Raw genomic sequence first — 7,464 nt, 5'->3', positions numbered from 1 at the left:
GACACAGTGTAAAGGGGAACTGGAAATGTCCATGAGAAGAAAACTTGCGCTGTGAGTATCCAGTGTCCTGAAGGGGTGAGTAAGGAGGAGAATCACAAGGTTACCCAAAAGAGGAGTCCAACTGGAGAATGACCCCAGCAATTTTAGCTGGAGGATAGGAGAGAGAGGTGAATGGGGATAGACATCAAAAGAGACCATGGTGCTCCCTTAGATTCTGAAAAGCTCCCTCTCCTTAAGCCATAATTGGTTCAAGCACAATTCAGTATGGTGTTTTGAAATGCTGTGAAGCCTTGATTTGTTGATGTTCCTCTCTTTCCAAAGTAATCCCTTTCTAAAGCATAGTATTACTACTACTACTCAGGGGTATATCCAGCCATTGAGTGTAATGCATTTCCCAGGTTTCTGAGTAAGAATTCCGGTCAGGCACGTATGACAGTAGATACTGTGGCCCAGGGTCCTGAAATAGGATGTCAGTTTGGCTCATTTGCCTACACTTTGGCTTTAATTCCAAGTTCCCATGCCTTTTACCCCACTTGCCCCCAAGTTCCATATCCTGCCCTGAACCTAGTCTGCTTGGCTATGTTCCCAATGCCCCTGTCAGCTCTCATCATTCCCCTGGGTGTCAAACTCACTGCCTATTTCCTGCCTTCCCCAGCCCGTGGGTGATTAATGTCATGAATGTACATATATTCCTCTAGCTGAGGCCACATGGTTGCCTGATGTCTGGAATCTCTAGCTGTCATACTCCAATCCCTGGATTGGCTATCCAAATTTTGATTCTTAGTAGAATGGAGCCTAAGCTTGTCATGCATCTGGAATTTGCGCCTTATACAGTGTGTCTACATTTGGAGGAATGGCATCCACAACTGGGCCAGTGCCCCTACCCAAGTGATCACCTACACCTGAGGAAATGGAGTGTCATTAATACCAGCTCACCCCCACCTCTGCCATCTTGCCACTCTGTTCCAGCATGCTTTGTTCTAGATCTGGCTACACTTGTGATAGCACGAGAGTTACACTTAAATAAATGGCTCTCTTTAAAACAATAAAAAAAGTCTAGATTGTTTCCAATTTTGTAGTCACTTCTGAGGACAAAAAAATATCCTCAGAATAACGAGCAAATGCAACGGCTAGAGCTGTATTTTTTCTGATGGGTGGCTGTCAACATCAATTCAGCCCAGTGCATTGGCTACAGAGCGCCAGTTAGTGGGGAATAAGATACCTATTGTGGAAGTGCGGAATATGGAGAGAGGATAAAACATCTTTTCCTGATATTTGAGAAGTTTGCAATCCCACAAAGACAAATTACTCTGCTAAAAACAGGAAAGAAGTTGAATTACTTGAAGATACAAAAGCATTTCGACAAAATTCTCTTGGTATCTTTTTGGAATGAATATATTTTAGGTAGACAGTCATGTACTTTGTTAGAATATTATGTAATTGAATTTTATACTTCTTATTTTTAGGCAAATGTGCAAATTAAAAGTTTAAAATTTATAACAGTTCTTTCCTGAAGGAAGCTATGTTGAGTATATGTCAGAGAATCAAAACAATATAGGATTGATCTCCTAGTTTCTATAGCTTTCATACAATTGTTATTAATGTTCATAGCAATAGACCCAAAGCAGTGCACATAGGAGCCACATTTTGAAACATGGAAGTCTGTTTTTAAATCCAAATTCCTGGTCTCTAAGCCCAGTGACTCAGATTTGCTGGTCTGGACTAAGGCCCAGAAATCTGCATTTTTAACAAGCACACTAAGAGTTTCTAAAGCACATGTTCTCATAACAGGCTTGGAGAGATTTAAAGCACTGTAAAATGCCACAGTTCCTACATAATCATTAAAGAACAATAAAACTGTGTGTATTCACATGTATTTTAATGCTTGGAAAGCTAGTAACCCCATGTAAGTCACATGTACTAGCTCTCTGCCATCAGCATATTTGGTAACACAAGTCAATTCAATGCCTGAGCAAGTTGAGTAACAGGTAACTCACTCCTGAGTGTCAGAAACAGGGTTCTAGACTCAATATTCCCACTAGGGAATACTTGCTACTTGCCTGATATCTACCTGCCAACTAACCAGACCCCATTTCAGGACATGTGTGTTCTGGTTTCCCCATACAGTGCCTCGCTCCACACCTAGAGCCACTGTCTTACCAGCAGGTTCAGCTCTGCGGCCCCTCCAATGAAGCCCCACCACACTCAAAGGAGTCTTCTAAACGTTGACGGCCAGACAAGTGAGTTCTCTTTACTACTTTAAATGTACCCTAAGTCTTGGATAATAAAACTGAATTCTCTCCAAAGCAAATTAACCAATTCAGAGAATACCAGTTCTTGACTTTCAGCCCAATTCTATCACATCTTCTTCAAATACATATACATATATTTGGAAAAAATTATTTATATATATATATATATATATATATATATATATATATATATATATCCTCTAGCCCTTCTTACTCAACTGTTTGGAGCAGTGACTCTCAACCTTGGCTGCCATTAGAATTATTACAATAGCTTATAAAAATTCCAATGCCTACCCACCAGCATATACAAAAATTAACTCAAAAATGGATCAAAGACCTAAATGTAAAAATAAAAATGATAAAACTCCAAGAAGAAAACATAGGGGTAAATCGTCACAACCCTGGATTTGGCAATGGATTCTTAGACATGATAACAAAAGCAAAAGCAAAGAAAGAAAAGCTAGATAAACTGGACTTCATCAAAATGAAAAAACTTCTGTGCATCACAGGACATTATCAAGAAAGTGAAAAGACCACCTACATACAAAATGGGAGAAAATATTGCAAATCATAGATCTTAACCTAGCCTGCATAGTGAAATCACCTGGAGGGCTTTACAACATATTGATGCCTAGGTCTTACCCCAGAATTCCAGATTTAATAGGTCCAACTCCTGACTGACAAAGTGGAGAGATCCTAAGAGTGCAAGGAGAGAGAGAGAAGGGCCCAGCTTTCAAGAACGTTTCAGAGCCTTCCACATATCCCTTGCCCAGGGACAAACGTGTGAGCAAAGTCCCCCGTATCACAGAAACCACCAGCTGAATACCAGCATGTGATTCTCATCCACACAATGTGGAAAAAGAGAATAGCCCAGGCCAGCCGAGTGGCACGTTGGTTAAGAGCTGGCTTGGGACGCCAGAGGGCCCTGGTTCAGATCCCACATATGAGGGCCAGTGACACTGCCCTCTACAGCTAAGATGCTGAATAACAGCTCAACCTGGAGCTGGGCTGCCGTGAGTCGCCGGCGATGGTGTAGGCTGCAGCCCTGGGCTACCGTGTGTAGCCAGCAGCCAGCATGAGCGACCAGCAGCCACAGTGAGCGGCCGTCCAGAAGCCGGCGACTGATCTGCCTCGCCCGGGAAGAGCGCAATGATGGTACCAACTTGGGCCAGTGAAGCAACGTCTTCCACAACTAGACTGAAGAACAAAAGGACAACAACTTGTCTGTTCCCCTTACCACGATTCCCCAGCGCTGTTGCCAACCTCCAATTCCTCAATAAAAGTCTTAAAAAAAAAAAAAGAGAGAGAGAATAGCCCACTCGAGCCCTTCCCAAATTCCTGACCCACAAAATTGTTATAAATAATAAAATGGTTGTTGTTTTAAACTGCTAAGTTGTGAGGTAATCTGTTATGCAGCAACAGATAACTGGAACATAGTCCAAGGAATGACTGATGAAAAAGTCTTAAGGCAGAAACAACTTTTGGAGTGTTCAAGGGGCCAAAATAAGTCCAGTGTGGCTGAGGCTAATGAAAGAATAGAGAAGATTGGGAGATGAGTTGGGGAAGTTGAGCAGAGACAGATAGTATGGTGCCTGGTGGGCAATGCAGTGGATGGCCGTTGAAGGGATTTTAGTGGATGAGGTCTGAATTAAGAAAGTCTTTCTGGCTGCTGTGTGGCAAACAGACAGTAGTGGAGCAAGAATGGACAGAGAGCAACCCATTAGGAGGCTGTTGCAATTGGTTATTTTTCCTGGTTGGGAATTTGGCCCAGTACGTAGAAACTTACCCTGCAACACTGTCATCAACTTCCTGACCTTTCTTCTAGTTCAAGCACCCAAACCTCTGCCTTATTTCTGTAACTTGTCCTTCACTTTGCATCTTGGTTCTACGGGTTCTACCGATGGTGTCTCTATCTTGCTTCCCAGTGTTCCATGTTAATGGAGGCAGCAAGGAGAGGAATTTTTCTTCTGTTAGCTGGTTCCTTGTATTTAGAGAAGCCTCACTGGTATACACTTGAGGAGGAGGGTAACTTTTTTTTTTTTTTAGATTTTTATTGGGGAATTGGGGGATAGAAACAGTGCTAGGGAATTGGGGAAAGGGGAACAGACAAGCTGCTTTCCTTTTGTTCTTCAGTCTAGTTGTGGAGGACATTGCTTCACTGGTCCAAGTTGGCACCATCATTGCGCTCTTCCTGGGCGAGGCAGATCAGTTGCCGGCTTCTGGACGGCCACTCTCTGCAGCTGCCAGCCACTCACACTGGCTGCTGGCCACACACAGTAGCCCATGGCAACCCACTGTAGCAGGGTCTGCAGCCTACGCCATCGCCAGCGACTCACGGCAGCCCAGCTCCAGGTCGAGCTACTATTCACCATCCCAGATGTAAAGGGCAGTGGGATCCAAACCGGGGCCCTCTGGCATCCCAAGCCAGCTCCCAACCAACACGCCACTCAGCCGACCCAGAAGGGTAACTTATTTAGGAACAATAAACGTATTACGCATACTCAGCTCAGCTGCCAGCTGCCCATACATAACAAAAGTCCTGCGCTACTTTCTTCTATGTGATGAAATAGCCCTGTCCCCATCAAAGGGGCCCAGGGTGGCCAAGTGCTGTGCTGACTGGGGGTAAGTCCATCCTTTTCTGGGATTCGGTAGTAGGAATTTTCCTCACCTACTGACATAAGCCACATTCTTCAAAGTTTCATTAATAAGAAAGGTGATATTTTCATTAGTGCCAGGCAAGATGGTGAAATCGGTAAATGCTGTGCTTTTCTCTTCTTATGTCCCCATCAAAATTACAACTAAACTACAGAACAGCCATCACTGAGAATCGTTTGAAGTCTAACTGAACAGAAGTCCTATAATTAAGGATATACAGAAGAAGCTACATCAAGACTGGGAGTAGAGACAGAGACACAGAACTGGTGGGTCCTATAGTCACATGTGGTAGTTAAAAATCGGGAGAAATATCCCAGCTGTGGAGGTCCCTGTTGAGGAGCAAGGGGCTCCAGCTCCATACCAGGCAGCCCAGACCAAGGCTCCAGCACCAAGAAGAGAAGTCCCCACAACTTCTGGTTGTGAAAACCAGCAGAGATGGTGGCTGAGTGAGACTGAGGGCTGCTGGAGTCCCAGGCACTCCTCATAAACTGAGACCCTGCCCCACCCAACTTGGGGGCCCACCCAAGCCACTTCCAGTGGCTTTTCCATACAAACATTCTAGCTTGGCTCATGCTGTGGACTTTCCCAGAATCTCTGCATATCACTTTGTAGCTCTCACTAAGTGGTCCTAGGCAGGATATAGGCAGCAGATTACCTTGGCCTGCAACAGAGCTCCTCCCAAGAAGCCCTAGAACCAACATACCCAGTGGCCAGTTTCAGGCAACACCAGAACACCACCCAACCACCTCCATAAATAACACACCCAAGGGGCAGACTGGGCAGGCACCAGAGCCCTGCTAAAATAAATCCTGTTCCATAGTGTCAGCCCCTGCACAGTATTTTCTCCATTGTAGTCATGGCCAGTCCTCACAACCAATCAGGCTGAGGGTCAATCCCTCCCATTGACATGCAAATAGCAATCAAGGCTCAGCTACTACAGGAGAGCACATACAACCCAAACAAAGGGACACACCTGGAGCACGTGGATCAGATAACCAGGAAGATTATGCCATTGGGCCACACAGGACACCTACTATATAAGGCCACTCTACTAAGATGAGGAGACATTGCAGCTCTGTCTAACACATAGAAACAAAAACAGGGAGGCACAAAAAATGGGGAAGTAAAGAAACATGTCCCAAAATAAAAGAACAGACCAAAGCTCCAGAAAAAGAACTAAACAAAATGGAGACAAGCAATCTACTAGATGCCAAGTTCAAAATGCTGGTTAGAAGGATGCTCAATGATCTCAGGGAGAACTTCAACAAAGAGATAGGAAACATAAAAAATGGAGATAGACAACAAAAAAGAACCAGTCAGAAATGAAGAATACAATAACTGAAATAAAGAATATATTAGAGGGACTCAACAGCAGATTAGATGAAGCAGAGAACTGAATCAGCAATTTGGAAGATAAGGTAGCAGAAAACACCCAATCAGAACAACAGCAACAACAAAAATAAAAAAAAAATAAGGATAGTTTAAGGGACCTCTGGGACAACAGCAAGCATACCAACATTCACATCATAGTAATATTTGTACCAGACAAAATAGACTTTAAAACAAAGGCTATAACAAGAGACAAAGAATGACTTAATAATCCCACTTCTGGGTATTTATCCAAAGAAACCCAAAACACTGCTTCAAAGGGACATGTGCATCCATGTGTTCATTGCAGCATTATTTACAATGGCCAAGATATGGAGGCAGCATGGGTGTCTGTTGATGGATGAATGGATAAAAACGGGTGGTATATATACACAATGAAATATTACTCAGCCATAAAAAAGAATGAAATCTTGCTATCTGCAACAACATGGATGAACCTAGAGGATATTGTACTGAGTGGAGTAAGGCAGACAGAGAAAGACAAATGTCATATGATGCCACATATATGCGAAATCTAGCAAGCAGAAAAAACAAATAAAACAGAGGCAAGCTCATAGATACAGAGAGCATTTTTATAGTTGCTGGATGGGGGTGGCTGAGTAGATGGGTGAAGAGGGGGGGAATTCAAAGGTACAAATTGGTAGTTACAAAATAGTCATGGGGATGTAAACTATAGCATGGGAAATATGGTAAGTAGTATTATAATAACTATGTATGGTGTCAGGTACTGGATTTATCAGGGTGATCACTTCATAAGTTATATAAATGTCTAATCACTGTGTTGTATGCCAGAAACTGATATAACATTGTATGTCAACTGTAATTGAAAAATAAAACAATAGTTTTTAAAAAGAAAGGTAATATTTTGGCCTCTGTTGCTTGCTTCCTGTCTCTCAATTGGATTCAAACTCAAGTGGAGGAAAGAGCCTATTTATTGAGACCCTAAATCCCTAACACTGAGATCCTGCATCAGTAATCTGCCTGGCAGTCAGGACGCTTGCTTTGCTCACTAGTGCTCCCAGGAATTACCTGCCCCAGACCTCTCTGTTGGTGACCATCTGATTGCCCTGCTGAATTTTCATGTATTTCCTGTTCTTAGACTTTTCCATTGTCATATGACATCCACCTATCCCAAAGGCTACCCCTCACATCTGGTTTGATTTCCCTG

Source organism: Hipposideros armiger, unplaced genomic scaffold (assembly GCF_001890085.2).
Source record: "Hipposideros armiger isolate ML-2016 unplaced genomic scaffold, ASM189008v1 scaffold_301, whole genome shotgun sequence".
In the NCBI taxonomy this organism is placed as follows: Eukaryota; Metazoa; Chordata; class Mammalia; order Chiroptera; family Hipposideridae; genus Hipposideros; species Hipposideros armiger.
Note: the sequence above shows the minus strand (reverse complement) of the source record.